This window comes from Rutidosis leptorrhynchoides, chromosome 4 (genome assembly GCF_046630445.1).
Source record: "Rutidosis leptorrhynchoides isolate AG116_Rl617_1_P2 chromosome 4, CSIRO_AGI_Rlap_v1, whole genome shotgun sequence".
NCBI lineage: Eukaryota > Viridiplantae > Streptophyta > Magnoliopsida > Asterales > Asteraceae > Rutidosis > Rutidosis leptorrhynchoides.
The window spans coordinates 544791379-544813143 of NC_092336.1; positions in this window are offsets into that span (position 1 = coordinate 544791379).

Below are 21765 nucleotides of genomic sequence, written 5' to 3' on the forward strand. Positions count from 1 at the left end.
TGTTAGTTTATGGTTCTACATTTAAATGTTTTCAAGATTTAATGTTCATAAGTTTCATTATCATACTTGTGTTCATGTTTGTAGACTTAAATCCTAAGATCCAAACTTTGATTTGAATCTTCCTAAGTATGAAGCAAACATGAACATAATACTTGTACTTTAGTTTAATTCTTTCTTTTGTAAGTACTTTGAAGTTGTGATGTTGTTAATTTGGTCAAGTATTACTAGTTAATCTTGATCTCATATTTCTTGAAACTAAAAGTTAACTTTGTAAGTTCAAGAACATAGAAGTATAACTTTCTAGTTATAACTTCATACATTGTGTTGGATCTAAGTTTCTATAGCTTATGGTCTTCTAATTTTGTTGTAAACAAGAGCTTATAAGCTTACATACACTTTACAAGTTGAAAATCTAAGTTTCATAACTTATGGTTTCATTAAAGTGTAGATCCAAGTTTTGTAACTTAGGATCTAACTTAAGAACACTAGATCTAGACTTTCTAGTCTAGGATCTTTAAGATCTAGCTAAGATCTAAGTTCTACAACTTAAGAACTTGTTTAATTAGTTTACTTTCAAGTTTGTAGCTTAATATTACTTTTATAACTCATGTATGTGTCGGATCTAAGATCTTGATGTAACTTTGGTTCATCAAACTACTTGCAACCCTTAAATGAGTTGTGCTACTTATCTTAGACTTACACTAATGTTATGATGGTCAAACCTTGGTTAAGATAATGCAAACACATCAACGAGTTGTACACTTGAAGCTATAAGCATCAAGGATGAGAACCGTGATGAGCATCAAGCACCAAGAACCCACCAGAACATATTATCTACTATTTTTATAGGTCTTATCAGTAACCTGGGCTACTGGAAAGTTGATTTTCAGTTATTTCAATTCGAGTAGATGATTTTCCGTTTAGACCTCGTCTTAATCCGAGTTACGGTTTAGGATCTATGGCCTCCCGAAAGTCACTACACCCTATTAACGTTGTGCTGAAATTTCTGACCTACTCGCACTTAAACCATCACCACGGTCAAACGAAGACGAGTTTGGTTCTGGAAATTGGTCAGTACCTAGGGGACTCATATACAGAGCCATAGCCACTGGTCTTACCTCATTTCAGTTTGTATAGAGGCCGTGGCGACTGAACGAAGTCAGCCTTTGTTTTAAACCCTATTCTTGATTGAAAACTTACTTTACACTTTTTGTTTAATGATGAATGACGATGATACTTAAGACCTAATTTACATACATTTAAACCTTTGGGACGACTTACTGAATTAGTAACTTCTGACTTAGGTTGAGGACTTTTCGGACCAACCACTTGCTTACTTTTCTGCGTATCGACTTTTACTACTTTCCACTGTGAGTTATAGCATCCCTTTTTACTTTAACTATTTTGGGAACTGAGAATACATGCACATTTTACATTTTACATACTAGGCATGAGTACTTAAACTTTATATATGTGTGGGTTATACAACGGCATAAACTTTCCCCTTAGCTCGGTAACGTTTAGTCATTGGTCTTTGAACCGGTGAACGCGAATCTTAGATATGGATCCATAGGGTTTGACATCCCCACTCGGGCTAGTCACGCTAGCATTTAACGGGTGTTTAATACTTCGTAAACATACGCACTCGCCAAGTGTACTTTTAGGGGGTTATAAACGTTAAGTTAGTTACCAAGTGCCCACGGTTGAACATATACTTTTCATACTGTTTTGAAACGCTGTTGAAGCACTAAAATCTCGTGGCCTACCTTACATTAATGTTATACTTAAACTATAGCTCACTAACCTTTGTGTTGACGTTTTTAAGCATGTTTTTCTCAGGTGCTTAAGGTTTGCTTGCTTCCACTGTAGTTGTCATGCTTTGTAGACTCCCGCTGCGCTTATTAGAGATGTCACCGCATGAAACGTTTATTTTGCATTCAAATAATGTTATTTTTGAAACAATGTATTTGTAACGACCTATGGGTCACGTACTATTATTTTTTTGCTTGCTATTCGTAGAAGCATTCTTTCAGATGTTAAACATTTGACGTTGGTTAAAACGTCACCTTCTATCATGAATGCAAACTCTTTTTGAAACATCATATAGTGTTTGACATTGTAATGATCCTGTTGATGATGGCCCGTACACATTGATTTAGTACGGGTGTCACATTTGGTATCAGAGCATTGGTTGTAGGGAATTAGGTTGCATTAGTGAGTCTAGACCGGACCGAGTAGGATTCACTAATAGGACTAATCTACAACTTGATAGTTTACTTGTTTCTGCGGAACTTGCTGCATGCTGCTGTTTACTTTCACTGCTACATGTCGTATACTGTTACTTGTTTTCATTACTGCATGCTACTATCTGCTTTCGATTGCATGATACTTCTGTACGATTTGCTATTATTGCCATGCTATTTACTGCTATACATGATCTAGACTGTCGTAGTAAATTTGCCTAATACGTGCTTGCTTTATGACTTACTGACATGGAAAAAGTTTTTTCCCTTGTTCAGATGTCGGATATCCCGCCCGTTGTCATTTTGGAGAGCGACTCAGACTCATCCGCCACCTCGCCTGCCATTGTTGCCGATTCTCAGATCCCGTCGTCGACACCATCCAGTGACTCTGGTGCTTCATCCTCTGGAGCCAGTAGCCATGCACCCGACCCAGTGATCACCTCAGACGGAGCCGAGGACCTACAGGAGATTTCAGCTCCACTAGCCCCAGGACCTTCGGAGTCACAGCACCATTCCGGTGGTGCTGTGATTCCCGGGGAGAATGGGGAGGGTTCGTTCCGTAATGAGCATAACCATTGGTGCAGATGCCTTCCTAATGGACGTGTCATGCCGATCCCGCCTTTTAGATACCGACTGATGATAGCCGACCGAGCAGAGCCACCCGTGCAGCCACCCCCAGATGATTCCGACGACTCACCATCTGACGACTCATCCTCCGACGACTCCAGCGACGAGGATTCCGATGAGGACCCTGATGAGGCACCCGTGCAGCCACCCTCTACCCCGCCGAAGAAGCGGTATCGTTTCGATGGTACCGTTATTCCAGGGATTAACGGAGGTTGACCATTCGTTAACGCACACGGACTGAGGACTAGGGTCACCGCCCGTAAGCGGGTTGTACCTTACCCTGCTGATCCTTTCATGCGTAAGGCTTACCGTTATGCACCATCTACTTTTGGTGCTGGACCATCTGCGCAACCGGCACCACCTGTACCATCCGCACCGCCTGCCCCACCATCTCCCTCTGTCGAGGAACTGACGAGGGAAGTGGAGATCCTCCGTGCTCGGGTAACTGAGCTCGAGGACCAGATGTCCCACATAACGGACATCCTACACCCACCTTCACCATAGGACATTTGTAGTAGATTCCATTATGTAATCTCGTTTGTAGTTTCATGTTTTTACTTATGTATTGTACGAACCTATGCGGGTGTATGCAACTTATTATTAATGAATGGAACTTTATGTTGTTTAATTTTTGCACAGTTTTCTATTTACGTTACTGTATGATGATTTTGTGGTATCTGAATCTATTTGCATTACTTAACTAGCATGTGTTGTGTTGAACCCATTTTGGTTACCATATACCGTATTATTATTATTTGAATGCTGGATTTTGACTTGAGTCAAAATTTTTGTTTAGAACATCAATGGCCAACGGAAGATCAACACCCACAGTAGCACAGATCAAAGAAATGATCACTGAACGAGTAGCTGCAGCTTTAGCAGAAATGAACCCCCAAGCTCCACCAGTTAACCAGCCCATTCGTAATGGGTGCACATGCAAAGAGTTTCAAAGCTGCAAGCCCCACAACTTTAGTGGTACTGAGGGGCCAGTAGGATTGACTAGGTGGTTTGAGAAATTAGAATCTGTGTTCCGAGTTAGCAACTGCTCAGAGACGAATAAAACCAAGTATGCCTCTTGTACGCTGTCAAACGGCGCACTAACCTGGTGGAACACACTGGCTCAAGCAAAGGGTATCGATGAGACGTGTGCTACACCATGGGAGGAATTCAAAGGGACCATGATTGAGGAATATTGCCTCAGGACAGAGATACAGAAAATGGAGGCCGAGTTTTGGCAGTTGAAGGTTGTGGGAAACGATCTCGATGGTTACAACCGTAGGTATCTGGAATTAGCCCTGATGTGTCCTACCATGGTTACCCAGGAGTTTAAGCGTATGGAAAGGTATTTGTGGGGACTTCCTAAGACCATTAAGGGAAATGTCACCTCTTCTAAGCCACCTAATGTCCCGGAAGCAATGCGCATGGCGCACACCTTAATGAACCAAATTATCAGCGATGAACCGGAAAAGGCAAAATCCGAATTGGGGGTTAGCAGTGAGAAGCGTAAGTGGGACAACAACAAGGGGAGAGCCTATGATCAAACCCCCGCTAAGAGGTACAACGATGGGAGGAACCCCAACCCGAATACTAGCTTAAACTCTAACTACAAGGGTAGTCTGCCGCAGTGCAAGAGATGCTACAAGCATCACACCAGGTACTGTAACGTGGTCTGCAAAAAATGTAAAAGGACTGGGCATATTGGTAAATACTGCAAGATCACCACCCTGAATGTGAAGACAAACCCTACTGGACCGAGAAAGTGCTATGAATGCGGACAGACGGGCCACTTCAGAAATGAGTGTCCCAACAAGTGAAAGGACGGCGGACCACCGCGTGGCAGAGCTTTCAATGTAAATGCAAGGGATGCCCGTGAGAACCCCGACTTGGTCACAGGTATATTCACTATCAACAATCTATTAGCTTCTGTCCTATTTGATACTGGTGTTGATAGAAGTTATGTATGTAGACATTTTTGCTCTAAGATAAAATGGTCGTTAGTTCCTTTAAAAGAGAGAATGCTTGTTGAGGTAGCCAATGGGAAACTTGAGAAAGTTGACCAAATTAGCCTAGGAGCTATTATCAATATAGCTGGTGTGTGTTGTAGTGACCCGAACTTTTCCATGTTTATATATATTAATTGAGATTTATATTTACATGATTAAATGTTTCCAACATGTTAAGCAATCAAACTTGTTAAGACTTGATTAATTGAAATATGTTTCATATAGACAATTGACCACCCAAGTTGACCGGTGATTCACGAACGTTAAAACTTGTAAAAACTATATGATGACATATATATGGATATATATATAGTTAACATGATACTATGATAAGTAAACATATCATTAAGTAAATTAACAATGAACTACATATGTAAAAACAAGACTACTAACTTAATGATTTTTAAACGAGACATATATGTAACGATTATCGTTGTAAAGACATTTAATGTATATATATCATATTAAGAGATATTCATACATGATAATATCATGATAATATAATAATTTAAAATCTCATTTGATATTATAAACATTGGGTTAACAACATTTAACAAGATCGTTAACCTAAAGGTGTCAAAACAACACTTACATGTAACGACTAACGATGACTTAACGACTCAGTTAAAATGTATATATGTAGTGTTTTAATATGTATTTATACACTTTTGAAAGACTTCAATACACTTATCAAAATACTTATACTTAACAAAAATGCTTACAATTACATCCTCGTTCAGTTTCATCAACAATTCTACTCGTATGCACCAGTATTCGTACTCGTACAATACACAGCTTTTAGATGTATGTACTATTGGTATATACACTCCAATGATCAGCTCTTAGTAGCCCATGTGAGTCATCTAACACATGTGGGAACCATCATTTGGCAACTAGCATGAAATATCTCATAAAATTACAAAAATATGAGTAATCATTCATGACTTATTTACATGAAAACAAAATTACATATCCTTTATATCTAATCCATACACCAACGACCAAAAACACCTACAAACACTTTCATTCTTAAATTTTCTTCATCTAATTGATCTCTCTCAAGTTCTATCTTCAAGTTCTAAGTGTTCTTCATATATTCTACAAGTTCTAGTTACATAAAATCAAGAATACTTTCAAGTTTGCTAGCTCACTTCCAATCTTGTAAGGTGATCATCCAACCTCAAGAAATCTTTGTTTCTTACAGTAGGTTATCATTCTAATACAAGGTAATAATCATATTCAAACTTTGGTTCAATTTCTATAACTATAACAATCTTATTTCAAGTGATGATCTTACTTGAACTTGTTTTCGTGTCATGATTCTACTTCAAGAACTTCGAGCCATCCAAGGATCCGTTGAAGCTAGATCCATTTTTCTCTTTTCCAGTAGGTTTATCCAAGGAAATTAAGGTAGTAATGATGTTCATAACATCATTCGATTCATACATATAAAGCTATCTTATTCGAAGGTTTAAACTTGTAATCACTAGAACATAGTTTAGTTAATTCTAAACTTGTTCGCAAACAAAAGTTAATCCTTCTAACTTGACTTTTAAAATCAACTAAACACATGTTCTATATCTATATGATATGCTAACTTAATGATTTAAAACCTGGAAACACGAAAAACATCGTAAAACCGGATTTACGCCGTCGTAGTAACACCGCGGGCTGTTTTGGGTTAGTTAATTAAAAACTATGATAAACTTTGATTTAAAAGTTGTTATTCTGGGAAAATGATTTTTATTATGAACATGAAACTATATCCAAAAATTATGGTTAAACTCAAAGTGGAAGTATGTTTTCTAAAATGGTCATCTAAACGTCGTTCTTTCGACTGAAATGACTACCTTTACAAAAACGACTTGTAACTTATTTTTCCGACTATAAACCTATACTTTTTATATTTAGATTCATAAAATAGAGTTCAATATGAAACCATAGCAATTTGATTCACTCAAAACGGATTTAAAATGAAGAAGTTATGGGTAAAACAAGATTGGATAAATTTTCTCATTTTAGCTACGTGAAAATTGGTAACAAATCTATTCCAACCATAACTTAATCAACTTGTATTGTATATTATGTAATCTTGAGATACCATAGACACGTATACAATGTTTCGACCTATCATGTCGACACATCTATATATATTTCGGAACAACCATAGACACTCTATATGTGAATGTTGGAGTTAGCTATACAGGGTTGAGGTTGATTCCAAAATATATATAGTTTGAGTTGTGATCAATACTGAGATACGTATACACTGGGTCGTGGATTGATTCAAGATAATATTTATCGATTTATTTCTGTACATCTAACTGTGGACAACTAGTTGTAGGTTACTAACGAGGACAGCTGACTTAATAAACTTAAAACATCAAAATATATTAAAAGTGTTGTAAATATATTTTGAACATACTTTGATATATATGTATATATTGTTATAGGTTCGTGAATCAACCAGTGGCCAAGTCTTACTTCCAGACGAAGTAAAAATCTGTGAAAGTGAGTTATAGTCCCACTTTTAAAATCTAATATTTTTGGGATGAGAATACATGCAGGTTTTATAAATGATTTACAAAATGGACACAAGTACGTGAAACTACATTCTATGGTTGAATTATCGAAATCGAATATGCCCCTTTTTATTAAGTCTGGTAATCTAAGAATTAGGGAACAGACACCCTAATTGACGCGAATCCTAAAGATAGATCTATCGGGCCCAACAAGCCCCATCCAAAGTACCGGATGCTTTAGTACTTCGAAATTTATATCATATCCGAAGAGTGTCCCGGAATGATGGGGATATTCTTATATATGCATCTTGTTAATGTCGGTTACCAGGTGTTCACCATATGAATGACTTTTATCTCTATGTATGGGATGTGTATTGAAATATGAAATCTTGTGGTCTATTATTATGATTTGATATATATAGGTTAAACCTATAACTCACCAACATTTTTGTTGACGTTTTAAGCATGTTTATTCTCAGGTGATTATTAAGAGCTTCCGCTGTCGCATACTTAAATAAGGACGAGATTTGGAGTCCATGTTTGTATGATATTGTGTAAAAACTGCATTCAAGAAACTTATTTTGTTGTAACATATTTGTATTGTAAACCATTATGTAATGGTCGTGTGTAAACAGGATATTTTAGATTATCATTATTTGATAATCTACGTAAAGCTTTTTAAACCTTTATTGATGAAATAAAAGTTATGGTTTGTTTTAAAATGAATGCAGTCTTTGAAAAACATCTCATATAGAGGTCAAAACCTCGCAACGAAATCAATTAATATGGAACGTTTTTAATCAATAAGAACGGGACATTTCAGTTGGTATCCGAGCGTTGGTCTTAGAGAACCAGAATTTTGCATTAGTGTGTCTTATCGAGTTTGTTAGGATGCATTAGTGAGTCTGGACTTCGACCGTGTTTACTTGAAAAATGATTGCTTAATAAATTTTGTTGGAAACTATATATTTTTAACATGTGAATATTATGTGATATATTAATCTCTTAACGCGTTTGATATTATGTGATAGATGTCTACCTCTAGAACAAGTCCCATTGACTCACCTAATAATAATGAAGAGTCAAATGTAAATTGGAATGATTCGTGGACTGATTCACAAGTTCCCGAAGAGGAACCGGAAGAAGAGTCGGAACCGGAAGAAGAATCGGAACCGGAAGAAGAATCGGAACCGGATGAAGAAGTAGAACCGGTGGGGGAAATAATAAAACGGTTAAGTAAAAGAAAATCCTCAACCAACCGACCAAGGTTAATTATGGTCAATGGTGTTTCCGCCAAGGAAGCAAAATATTGGGAGGATTACAAATTCTCCGATGAATCGGATTCCGACGAGAATTCCGATGATGTTATAGAAATTACCCCAACTGAATTTAAAAAGGCAAACGAAAATAATAAGGGATGGGCATAAAAATAGAGAAATCTAATTCCAATCCCGATGAACTTTATATGTATCGTCAACCCCCGAAGTCCTTAAGTTGTAACAATGACCCGGGAACCTCTAAACCACCAGGTTTTTCTAAACCGTTGTGGAAAACGACAGTTAGTATTAGGGGAACATCATATATCCCTAGAAACTTGGCAAAACGAACCAAAACCGAAGAAGAAGAAACGAGCGAGTCGGAATAAGATAGTTGTATTCGTGTGGTGTAATATATGTAATATAGTGTGCTTATGCTTTATGATATATGTAAAAATTGCTTGTATTAATAAGTATTTTTTTATGAATCTAACTCTTGTCTATTTTACAGTTTAAAAAAAACAAAATGGATAGACAACCCAATATTTTAAGAGACCTACCCGGAGACATGATTGATGAAATCTTGTCTAGAGTCGGTCAGAATTCCTCGGCACAACTATTTAAGGCGAGATCAGTTTGTAAGACATTCGAAGAACGTTCCAAGAATGTCTTGGTTTATAAGAGACTTTCGTTTGAAAGATGGGGGATATCACATTGGGAAACCCATAAGTTACGATGTGTTTACTTTGACGCATATATTGCGGGGAACCCAAATGCTATTTTACGCAACGGGTTAAGAAATTATTTTGACTCAATATATCCGAATATTGGACTTCGTGATTTAGAAAAAGCGGCTAACATGCAACATAAAGAAGCATGTTATGCTTACGGATTAGTAATGTTCGCTTCTCACCAAAGTGAGAACAAGAACATCGGGCTACAACTATTAAACAAAACGTTCCCACAAGTGACGGAGTCGGTAATTGGGGTAAGAAATGAGGTTTTTAGATTGTTACGGGACTGTTGGACATTACGTAACCCTCGTCCCTTTGACGACGTTACAACACGCTGTCTTATCAATGGCCATAACGGTTATGTTCCACAAGACCAAGGATGGGAAGTAATCCTAGTAAAACCAGAATGCATGACTTGTTTCTGGACGTATGAATTACGTGTCTTTATTTCCTTTGCTGAACGACTTGTGTACTAGCTAGAATTATCTTCACAACCATCTTGTATCAAATTTATTGTGTGTTATATTTCATGCTATATGTAAAATAAGCGGTATTGTAAGTTTGTAAAATATTGTATAAAAGTTTGAACGCGAAATATTATTATAATCAGTTTTTCATATAGAATTGTAGTAGTTGAATTGTATATTAGCTACTAAGTATGAACTTAACGGGTAGGTATTACCCGAATTTAAACTTATAAAACGCTAATATGAAGAAAAAGCTTTTATAAATGAGTTCATATTATGCTACGAAATACTATTAACTACTCTTAATATTCTGTATGATTAACTTGTTCCATTTGACTATTTTGATGGAAATGGCACCGACTACTCGACACACCGTGAATATGAATGAAGAGGAATTCCGTACTTTTCTAGCTTCAAACATAGCCGCAGTACAGGCTGCGCTACATACCAACAATAACCTTGGATCTAGCAGTACAGGAAATCGTGTAGGATGCACCTACAAAGAATTCACTGCCTGCAAACCTTTGGAATTTGATGGAATCGAAGGACCGATCGGATTGAAACGGTGGACCGAGAAGGTCGAATCGGTGTTTGCCATAAGTAAGTGTACTGAAGAGGATAAAGTGAAGTACGCTACGCATACCTTCACAGGTTCTGCGTTAACATGGTGGAATACCTATCTAGAGCAAGTGGGACAAGACGATGCGTACGCACTACCGTGGTCAGCATTCAAGCACTTGATGAACGAGAAGTACCGTCCCAGAACCGAGGTCAATAAGCTCAAGACAGAACTTAGAGGGTTACGAACCCAAGGATTTGATATTACCAAGTATGAAAGACGATTCACAGAATTGGGCCTATTGTGTCCGGGAGCATTCGAAGATGAGGAAGAGAAGATCGACGCGTTTGTGAAAGGATTACCGGAAAGAATCCAAGAAGATATAAGTTCACACTAGCCCGCCTCTATACAACAGGCATGTAGAATGGCTCACAAACTAGTGAACCAGATTGAAGAAAGAATTAAAGAACAGACTGCTGAAGAGGCCAATGTGAAGCAAGTCAAAAGAAAGTGAGAGGAAAACGGTGATAAGAATCACCAATACAACAACAACAGCAATTACAACAATAATCGCAATAATTATCCCAACAATCGCAACATCAATCGCAACTACAACAAACGGCCCAACAACAACAACAACAACAACAACAATAACAGCAACTACAACAATCATCCCAACAACAATAATAACCGCAACAACAACAACAATCAGAAGCAGCTATGCCAAAGGTGTGAAAAGTATCACTCGGGGTTCTGCACCAAATTTTGCAACAAGTGTAAAAGAAATGGTCATAGCGCGGCGAAGTGTGAGGTCTACGGACCAGGGGTTAATAGAACAAAAGGAACAAATAGTGTCGGAACGAGTAATGGCGGAGCAAGTAGTGTCGGAGCAAGTTATGCCAATGTAGTTTGTTATAAATGTGGAAAACCGTGCCACATTATTAGAAATTGCCCGAACCAGGAGAACACGAATGGACAAGGCCGCGGAAGAGTTTTCAATATTAATGCGGCAGAGGCACAGGAAGACCCGGAGCTTGTTACGGGTACGTTTCTTATTGACAATAAATCTGCTTACGTTTTATTTGATTCGGGTGCGGATAGAAGCTATATGAGTAGAGATTTTTGTGCTAAATTAAGTTGTCCATTGACGCCTTTGGATAGTAAATTTTTACTCGAATTAGCAAATGGTAAATTAATTTCAGCAGATAATATATGTCAGAATCGAGAAATTAAACTGGTTAGCGAAACATTTAAGATTGATTTGATACCAGTAGAGTTAGGGAGTTTTGATGTGATAATCGGTATGGACTGGTTGAAAGAAGTGAAAGCAGAGATCGTTTGTTACAAAAATGCAATTCGCATTATACGAGAAAAAGGAAAACCCTTAATGGTGTACGGAGAAAAGGGCAACACGAAGCTACATCTTATTAGTAATTTGAAGGCACAAAAACTAATAAGAAAAGGTTGCTATGCTGTTCTAGCACACGTCGAGAAAGTACAAACTGAAGAAAAGAGCATCAATGATGTTCCCATTGCAAAAGAATTTCCCGATGTATTTCTGAAAGAATTACCGGGATTACCCCCACATCGATCCGTTGAATTTCAAATAGATCTTGTACCAGGAGCTGCACCAATAGCTCGTGCTCCATACAGACTCGTACCCAGCGAGATGAAAGAACTACAAAGCCAATTATAAGAACTTTTAGAGCGTGGTTTCATTCGACCAAGCACATCACCGTGGGGAGCTCCTGTTTTGTTTGTCAAGAAGAAAGATGCTAAATTCAGGTTGTGTATCGACTACCGAGAGTTGAACAAACTTACCATCAAGAACCGCTACCCACTACCGAGAATCGACGACTTATTTGATCAACTACAAGGCTCGTCTGTTTATTCAAAGATTGACTTACGTTCCGGGTATCATCAAATGCGGGTGAAGGAAGATGATATTCCAAAGACTGCTTTCAGAACACGTTACAGTCATTACGAGTTTATGGTCATGCCGTTTAGTTTAACTAATGCACCAGCTGTGTTCATGGACCTTATGAACCGAGTGTGTGGACCATACCTTGACAAGTTTGTCATTGTTTTCATTGATGACATACTTATTTACTCAAAGAATGACCAAGAACACGGTGAACATTTGAGAAAAGTGTTAGAAGTATTGAGGAAGGAAGAATTGTACGCTAAGTTTTCAAAGTGTGCATTTTGGTTGGAAGAAGTTCAATTCCTCGGTCACATAGTGAACAAAGAAGGTATTAAGGTGGATCCGGCAAAGATAGAAACTGTTGAAAAGTGGGAAACCCCGAAAACTCCGAAACACATACGCCAGTTTTTAGGACTAGCTGGTTACTACAGAAGGTTCATCCAAGACTTTTCCAGAATAGCAAAACCCTTAACTGCATTAACGCATAAAGGGAAGAAATTTGAATGGAAGGATGAACAAGAGAAAGCGTTTCAGTTATTGAAGAAAAAGCTAACTACGGCACCTATACTGTCATTGCCTGAAGGGAATGATGATTTTGTGATTTATTGTGACGCATCAAAGCAAGGTCTCGGTTGTGTATTAATGCAACGAACGAAGGTGATTGCTTATGCGTCTAGACAATTGAAGATTCACGAGCAAAATTATACAACGCATGATTTGGAATTAGGCGCGGTTGTTTTTGCATTAAAGACTTGGAGGCACTACTTATATGGGGTCAAAAGTATTATATATACCGACCACAAAAGTCTTCAACACATATTTAATCAGAAACAACTGAATATGAGGCAGCGTAGGTGGATTGAATTATTGAATGATTACGACTTTGAGATTCGTTACCACCCGGGGAAGGCAAATGTGGTAGCCGATGCCTTGAGCAGGAAGGACAGAGAACCCATTCGAGTAAAATCTATGAATATAATGATTCATAATAATCTTACTACTCAAATAAAGGAGGCGCAACAAGGAGTTTTAAAAGAGGGAAATTTAAAGGATGAAATACCCAAAGGATCGGAGAAGCATCTTAATATTCGGGAAGACGGAACCCGGTATAGGGCTGAAAGGATTTGGGTACCAAAATTTGGAGATATGAGAGAAATGGTACTTAGAGAAGCTCATAAAACCAGATACTCAATACATCCTGGAACGGGGAAGATGTACAAGGATCTCAAGAAACATTTTTGGTGGCCGGGTATGAAAGCCGATGTTGCTAAATACGTAGGAGAATGTTTGACGTGTTCTAAGGTCAAAGCTGAGTATCAGAAACCATCAGGTCTACTTCAACAACCCGAAATCCCGGAATGGAAATGGGAAAACATTACCATGGATTTCATCACTAAATTGCCAAGGACTGCAAGTGGTTTTGATACTATTTGGGTAATAGTTGATCGTCTCACCAAATCAGCACACTTCCTGCCAATAAGAGAAGATGACAAGATGGAGAAGTTAGTACGACTGTATTTGAAGGAAGTCGTCTCCAGACATGGAATACCAATCTCTATTATCTCTGATAGGGATGGTAGATTTATTTCAAGATTCTGGCAGACATTACAGCAAGCATTAGGAACTCGTCTAGACATGAGTACTGCCTATCATCCACAAACTGATGGGCAGAGCGAAAGGACGATACAAACGCTTGAAGACATGCTACGAGCATGTGTTATTGATTTCGGAAACAGTTGGGATCGACATCTACCGTTAGCAGAATTTTCCTACAACAACAGCTACCATTCAAGCATTGAGATGGCGCCGTTTGAAGCACTTTATGGTAGAAAGTGCAGGTCTCCGATTTGTTGGAGTGAAGTGGGGGATAGACAGATTACGGGTCCGGAGATTATACAAGAAACTACCGAGAAGATCATCCAAATTCAACAACGGTTGAAAACCGCCCAAAGTCGACAAAAGAGCTACGCTGACATTAAAAGAAAAGATATAGAATTTGAAATTGGAGAGATGGTCATGCTTAAAGTTGCACCTTGGAAAGGCGTTGTTCGATTTGGTAAACGAGGGAAATTAAATCCAAGGTATATTGGACCATTCAAGATTATTGATCGTGTCGGACCAGTAGCTTACCGACTTGAGTTACCTCAACAACTCGCGGCTGTACATAACACTTTCCACGTCTCGAATTTGAAGAAATGTTTTGCTAAAGAAGATCTCACTATTCCGTTAGATGAAATCCAAATCAACGAAAAACTTCAATTCATCGAAGAACCCGTCGAAATAATGGACCGTGAGGTTAAAAGACTTAAGCAAAACAAGATACCAATTGTTAAGGTTCGATGGAATGCTCGTAGAGGACCCGAGTTCACCTGGGAGCGTGAAGATCAGATGAAGAAGAAATACCCGCATCTATTTCCAGAAGATTCGTCAACACCTTAAACAGCTTAAAATTTCGGGACGAAATTTATTTAACGGGTAGGTACTGTAGTGACCCGAACTTTTCCATGTTTATATATATTAATTGAGATTGATATTTACATGATTAAATGTTTTCAACATGTTAAGCAATCAAACTTGTTAAGACTTGATTAATTGAAATATGTTTCATATAGACAATTGACCACCCAAGTTGACCGGTGATTCACGAACGTTAAAACTTGTAAAAACTATACGATGACATATATATGGATATATATATAGTTAACATGATACTATGATAAGTAAACATATCATTAAGTATATTAACAATGAACTACATATGTAAAAACAAGACTACTAACTTAATGATTTTTAAACGAGACATATATGTAACGATTATCGTTGTAAAGACATTTAATGTATATATATCATATTAAGAGATATTCATACATAATAATATCATGATAATATAATAATTTAAAATCTCATTTGATATTATAAACATTGGGTTAACAACATTTAACAAGATCGTTAACCTAAAGGTGTCAAAACAACACTTACATGTAACGACTAACGATGACTTAACGACTCAGTTAAAATGTATATACATGTAGTGTTTTAATATGTATTTATACACTTTTTAAAGACTTCAATACACTTATCAAAATACTTCTACTTAACAAAAATGCTTACAATTACATCCTCGTTCAGTTTCATCAACAATTCTACTCGTATGCACCCGTATTCGTACTCGTACAATACACAGCTTTTAGATGTATGTACTATTGGTATATACACTCCAATGATCAGCTCTTAGCAGCCCATGTGAGTCACCTAACACATGTGGGAACCATCATTTGGCAACTAGCATGAAATATCTCATAAAATTACAAAAATATGAGTAATCATTCATGACTTATTTACATGAAAACAAAATTACATATCCTTTATATCTAATCCATACACCAACGACCAAAAACACCTACAAACACTTTCATTCTTCAATTTTCTTCATCTAATTGATCTCTCTCAAGTTCTATCTTCAAGTTCTAAGTGTTCTTCATATATTCTACAAGTTCTAGTTACATAAAATCAAGAATACTTTCAAGTTTGCTAGCTCACTTCCAATCTTGTAAGGTGATCATCCAACCTCAAGAAATCTTTGTTTCTTACAGTAGGTTATCATTCTAATACAAGGTAATAATCATATTCAAACTTTGGTTCAATTTCTATAACTATAACAATCTTATTTCAAGTGATGATCTTATTTGAACTTGTTTTCGTGTCATGATTCTGCTTCAAGAACTTCGAACCATCCAAGGATCCGTTGAAGCTAGATCCATTTTTCTCTTTTCCAGTAGGTTTATCCAAGGAAATTAAGGTAGTAATGATGTTCATAACATCATTCGATTCATACATATAAAGCTATCTTATTCGAAGGTTTAAACTTGTAATCACTAGAACATAGTTTAGTTAATTCTAAACTTGTTCGCAAAAAAAAGTTAATCCTTCTAACTTGACTTTTAAAATCAACTAAACACATGTTCTATATCTATATTATATGCTAACTTAATGATTTAAAACCTGGAAACACGAAAAACATCGTAAAACCGGATTTACGCCGTCGTAGTAACACCGCGGGCTGTTTTGGGTTAGTTAATCAAAAACTATGATAAACTTTGATTTAAAAGTTGTTATTCTGGGAAAATGATTTTTATTATGAACATGAAACTATATCCAAAAATTATGGTTAAACTCAAAGTGGAAGTATGTTTTCTAAAATGGTCATCTAGACGTCGTTCTTTCGACTGAAATGACTACCTTTACAAAAATGACTTGTAACTTATTTTTCCGACTATAAACCTATACTTTTTCTATTTAGATACATAAAATAGAGTTCAATATGAAACCATAGCAATTTGATTCACTCAAATCGGATTTAAAATGAAGAAGTTATGGGTAAAACAAGATTGAATAAATTTTCTCATTTTAGCTACGTGAAAATTGGTAACAAATCTATTCCAACCATTACTTAATCAACTTGTATTGTATATTATGTAATCTTGAGATACCATAGACACGTATACAATGTTTCGACCTATCATGTCGACACATCTATATATATTTCGGAACAACCATAGACACTCTATATGTGAATGTTGGAGTTAGCTATACAGGGTTGAGGTTGATTCCAAAATATATATAGTTTGAGTTGTGATCAATACTGAGATACGTATACACTGGGTCGTGGATTGATTCAAGATAATATTTATCGATTTATTTCTGTACATCTAACTGTGGACAACTAGTTGTAGGTTACTAACGAGGACAGCTGACTTAATAAACTTAAAACATCAAAATATATTAAAAGTGTTGTAAATATATTTTGAACATACTTTGATATATATGTATATATTGTTATAGGTTCGTGAATCAACCAGTGGCCAAGTCTTACTTTCCGACGAAGTAAAAATCTGTGAAAGTGAGTTATAGTCCCACTTTTAAAATCTAATATTTTTGGGATGAGAATACATGCAGGTTTTATAAATGATTTACAAAATGGACACAAGTACGTGAAACTACATTCTATGGTTGAATTATCGAAATCGAATATGCCCCTTTTTATTAAGTCTGGTAATCTAAGAATTAGGGAACAGACACCCTAATTGACGCGAATCCTAAATATAGATCTATCGGGCCCAACAAGCCCTATCCAAAGTACCGGATGCTTTAGTACTTTGAAATTTATATCATATCCGAAGGGAGTCCCGGAATGATGGGGATATTCTTATATATGCATCTTGTTAATGTCGGTTACCAGGTGTTCACCATATGAATGACTTTTATCTCTATGTATGGGATGTGTATTGAAATATGAAATCTTGTGGTCTATTATTATGATTTGATATATATAGGTTAAACCTATAACTCACCAACATTTTTGTTGACGTTTTAAGCATGTTTATTCTCAGGTGATTATTAAGAGCTTCCGCTGTCGCATACTTAAATAAGGACGAGATTTGGAGTCCATGTTTGTATGATATTGTGTAAAAACTGCATTCAAGAAACTTATTTTGTTGTAACATATTTGTATTGTAAACCATTATGTAATGGTCGTGTGTAAACAAGATATTTTAGATTATCATTATTTGATAATCTACGTAAAGCTTTTTAAACCTTTATTGATGAAATAAAGGTTATGGTTTGTTTTAAAATGAATGCAGTCTTTGAAAAACGTCTCATATAGAGGTCAAAACCTCGCAACGAAATCAATTAATATGGAACGTTTTTAATCAATAAGAACGGGACATTTCATGTGTAGTGACCCGAATTTTTTCATGTTAATATATATTAAATGAAATTGATATTTATATGATTAAGTGTTTCCAACATGTTAAGCAATCAAACTTGTTAAGACTTGATTAATTGAAATAGGTTTCATATAGACAATTGACCAACCAAGTTGACCGGTGATTCACGAACGTTAATATTTATAAAAACTATATGATGACATATATATGGATATATATATATACATATAGTTAACATGATATTATGATAAGTAAATATATCATTAAGTATATTAACAATGAACTACATATGTAAAAACAAGACTACTAACTTAAGAATTTCGTAACGAGACATACATGTAACGATTATCGTGGTTACAACATTTAAATGTATATATATCATATTAAGATATATTAATACATCATTATATCATGATAATGTAATGATTTAATATCTCATTAGATATAATAAACAATGGGTTAACAACATTTAACAAGATCGTTAACTTAAAGGTTTCAAAACAACACTTACATGTAACGACTAACGATGACTTAACGACTCAGTTAAAATGTATTTACATGTAGTATTTTAATATGTATTCATACACTTTTGAAAGACTTCAAGACACTTATCAAAGTACTTCTACTTAACAAAAATTCTTACAATTACATCCTCATTCATTTTCATCAACAATTCTACTCATATGCACTCGTATTTGTACTCGTACAATACACAGCTTCTAAATGTATTTACTATTGGTATATACACTCCAATGATCAGCTCTTAGCAGCCCATGTGAGTCACCTAACCATGTGGGAACCATCATTTAACATCTAGCATGAAATATCTCACAAAATTACAAACTAATGGAGCCTATATGGAGTGTCTAAATTCACGTGAATGAGGGAAGTCACAAACACATTCACTTTGCAATTTTCTTGAATCAAATTACTCTCTCTCAAGAGTTCTTCCTTTGTTCTAAGTGTTCTTCGTCATCTTCAACAAAATCTAGCTCAATCTAGTTCATAAATTCATACATAAACCAAGTTATAAATCAACTACTCAAGAACACACCAACAACACTTCCAAGTTTGCTAGCTTACTTCCAATCTTGCAAATCCACTTTGAGTGATCATCCAACCTCAAGAAATCTTTCTTATTTACAGTAAGATATCTTTTTAATACAAGGTAATACTCATATTCAAACTTTGATTCAATTTCTATAACTTTAACAATCTTATTTCGAATGGAAATCTTACTTGAACTTGTTTTCGTGTCATGATTCTACTTCAAGAACTTTCAAGCCATCTAAGGATCCTTTGAAGCTAGATCTATTTTTCTAAATTCCAGTAGGTTTATCCATAAAACCTGAGGTAGTAATGATGTTCTTAACATCATTCGATTCGTATATATAAAACTACCTTATTCGAAGGTTTAAACTTGTAATCACTAGAACATAGTTTAGTTAATTCTAAACTTGTTTGCAAACAAAAGTTAATCCTTCTAACTTGACTTTTAAAATCAACTAGAGACATGTTCTATATCTATATGATATGCCAACTTAATGATTTAAAACCTGAAAACATGAAAAACACCGTAAAACCGGATATACGCCGTCGTAGTAACACCGCGGGCTGTTTTGGGTTAGTTAATTAAAAACTATGATAAACTTTGATTTAAAAGTTGTTCTTCTGGGAAAATGATTTTTCTTATGAACATGAAACTATATCCAAAAATCATGGTTAAACTCAAAGTGGAAGTATCTTTTCAAAAATGGTCATCTAGACGTCGTTCTTTCGACTGAAATGACTACCTTTACAAAAATGACTTGTAACCTGTATTTTTGACTATAAACTTATACTTTCTCTATTTAGATTCATAAACTTAAGTTCAATATGAAACCATAGCAACTTGAATCACTCAAAACGGATTTAAAACGAAGAAGTTATGGGTAAAACAAGATTGGATAAATTTTCTTGTTGTAGCTACGTGAAAATTGGTAACAAATCTATATTAATCATATCCTAGCTAACTCATATTATATTATACATGTATTCTAATATATTATGTAATCTTGGGATACCATAGACACGAATACAATGTTTTAACATATCATATCGACCCATCTATATATATATTTCGGAACAACTATAGACACTCTATATGTAGTAATGTTGGAGTTAGCTATACAGGGTTGAGATTGATTCCAAAATATTATATATACTTTGAGTTGTGATCTAGCCTGAGGCTTGTATACACGAGGTCGTGGATTGATTCGAGATAATATATATTGCTTTATTTCTGTACATCTAACTGTGGACAACTAGTTGTAGATTACTAACGAGGACAGCTGAATTAATAAACTTAAAACATTAAAACATATTAAAAATGTTGTAAATATATTTTGAACATACTTTGATATATATGTACATATTTTTTATAGGTTCGTGAATCGACCAGTGGCCAAGTCTTACTTTCCGACGAAGTAAAAATCTGTGAAATTGAGTTATAGTCCCACTTTTAAAATCTAATATTTTTGGGATGAGAATACATGCAGCTTTATAAATGTTTTACAAAATAGACACAAGTACATGAAACTACTTTCTATGGTTGAATGATCGAAGCTGAATATGCCCCTTTTTGCTTGGTAGCCTAAGAATTAGGGAACATCACTAATTTTGAGAATTAGTGCACGCCTAATTGACGCGAATCCTAAAGATAGATCTATTGGGCCTAACAAACCCCATTCAAAGTACCGGATGCTTTAGTACTTCGAGTTTTATATCATGTCCGATGGATGTCCCGGAATCATGGGGATATTCTTATATGCATCTTGTTAATGTCGGTTACCAGGTGTTCACCATATGAATTATTTTTAACACTATGTATGGGATGTATATTGAAATATGAAATCTTGTGGTCTATTATTACGATTTAATAAAAATATAGGTTAAACCTATAACTCACCAACATTTTTGTTGACGTTTAAAGCATGTTTATTCTCAGGTGATTATTAAGAGCTTCCGCTGTTGCATGCTATTATATGGACAAGATTTGGAGTCAGCATGCTTGTATAATATTGTTTAAAACTGCATTCGAAATTTACTTTGTTGTAACATATTAATATTGTAAACCAATATGTATTGGTAGTGTGTAAGTGTGATATTTTTAGATTATCATTTCTGATAATCTAGGTGGTGTCCTATTAACCTTGTCGATAAAATAAAGGTTATGGTTTGTTCTAAAAACGAATGCAGTCTTTGAAAAACGTCTCATATAGAGGTCAAAACCTCGCAACGAAATCAATTAATATGGAACGTTTATAATCAATATGAACGGGACATTTCAGTTGGTATCAGAGCGTTGGTCTTAGAGAACCAGAAATTTGCATTAGTGTGTCTTATCGAGTTTGTTAGGATACATTAGTGAGTCTGGACTTCGACCATGTTTTCTTTAAAAACGATTGCTTAACACTTTTGTTGGAAACTATATATTATTAACATGTAAATATTATGTGATATATTAACCTCTTAATGTGTTTGATATTGTGTGATAGATGTCTACCACTAGTACAAATCCCATCGACTCACCTAATAATAATGAAGAGTCGAATATATTTTGGGAAGATTCACAAATTCCCGAAGAAGAACCGGAAGAGGAGGAATCGGAAGAGGAGGAACCGGAAGAAGAGGAACCGGAGGAGGAAATATTGATACCTACA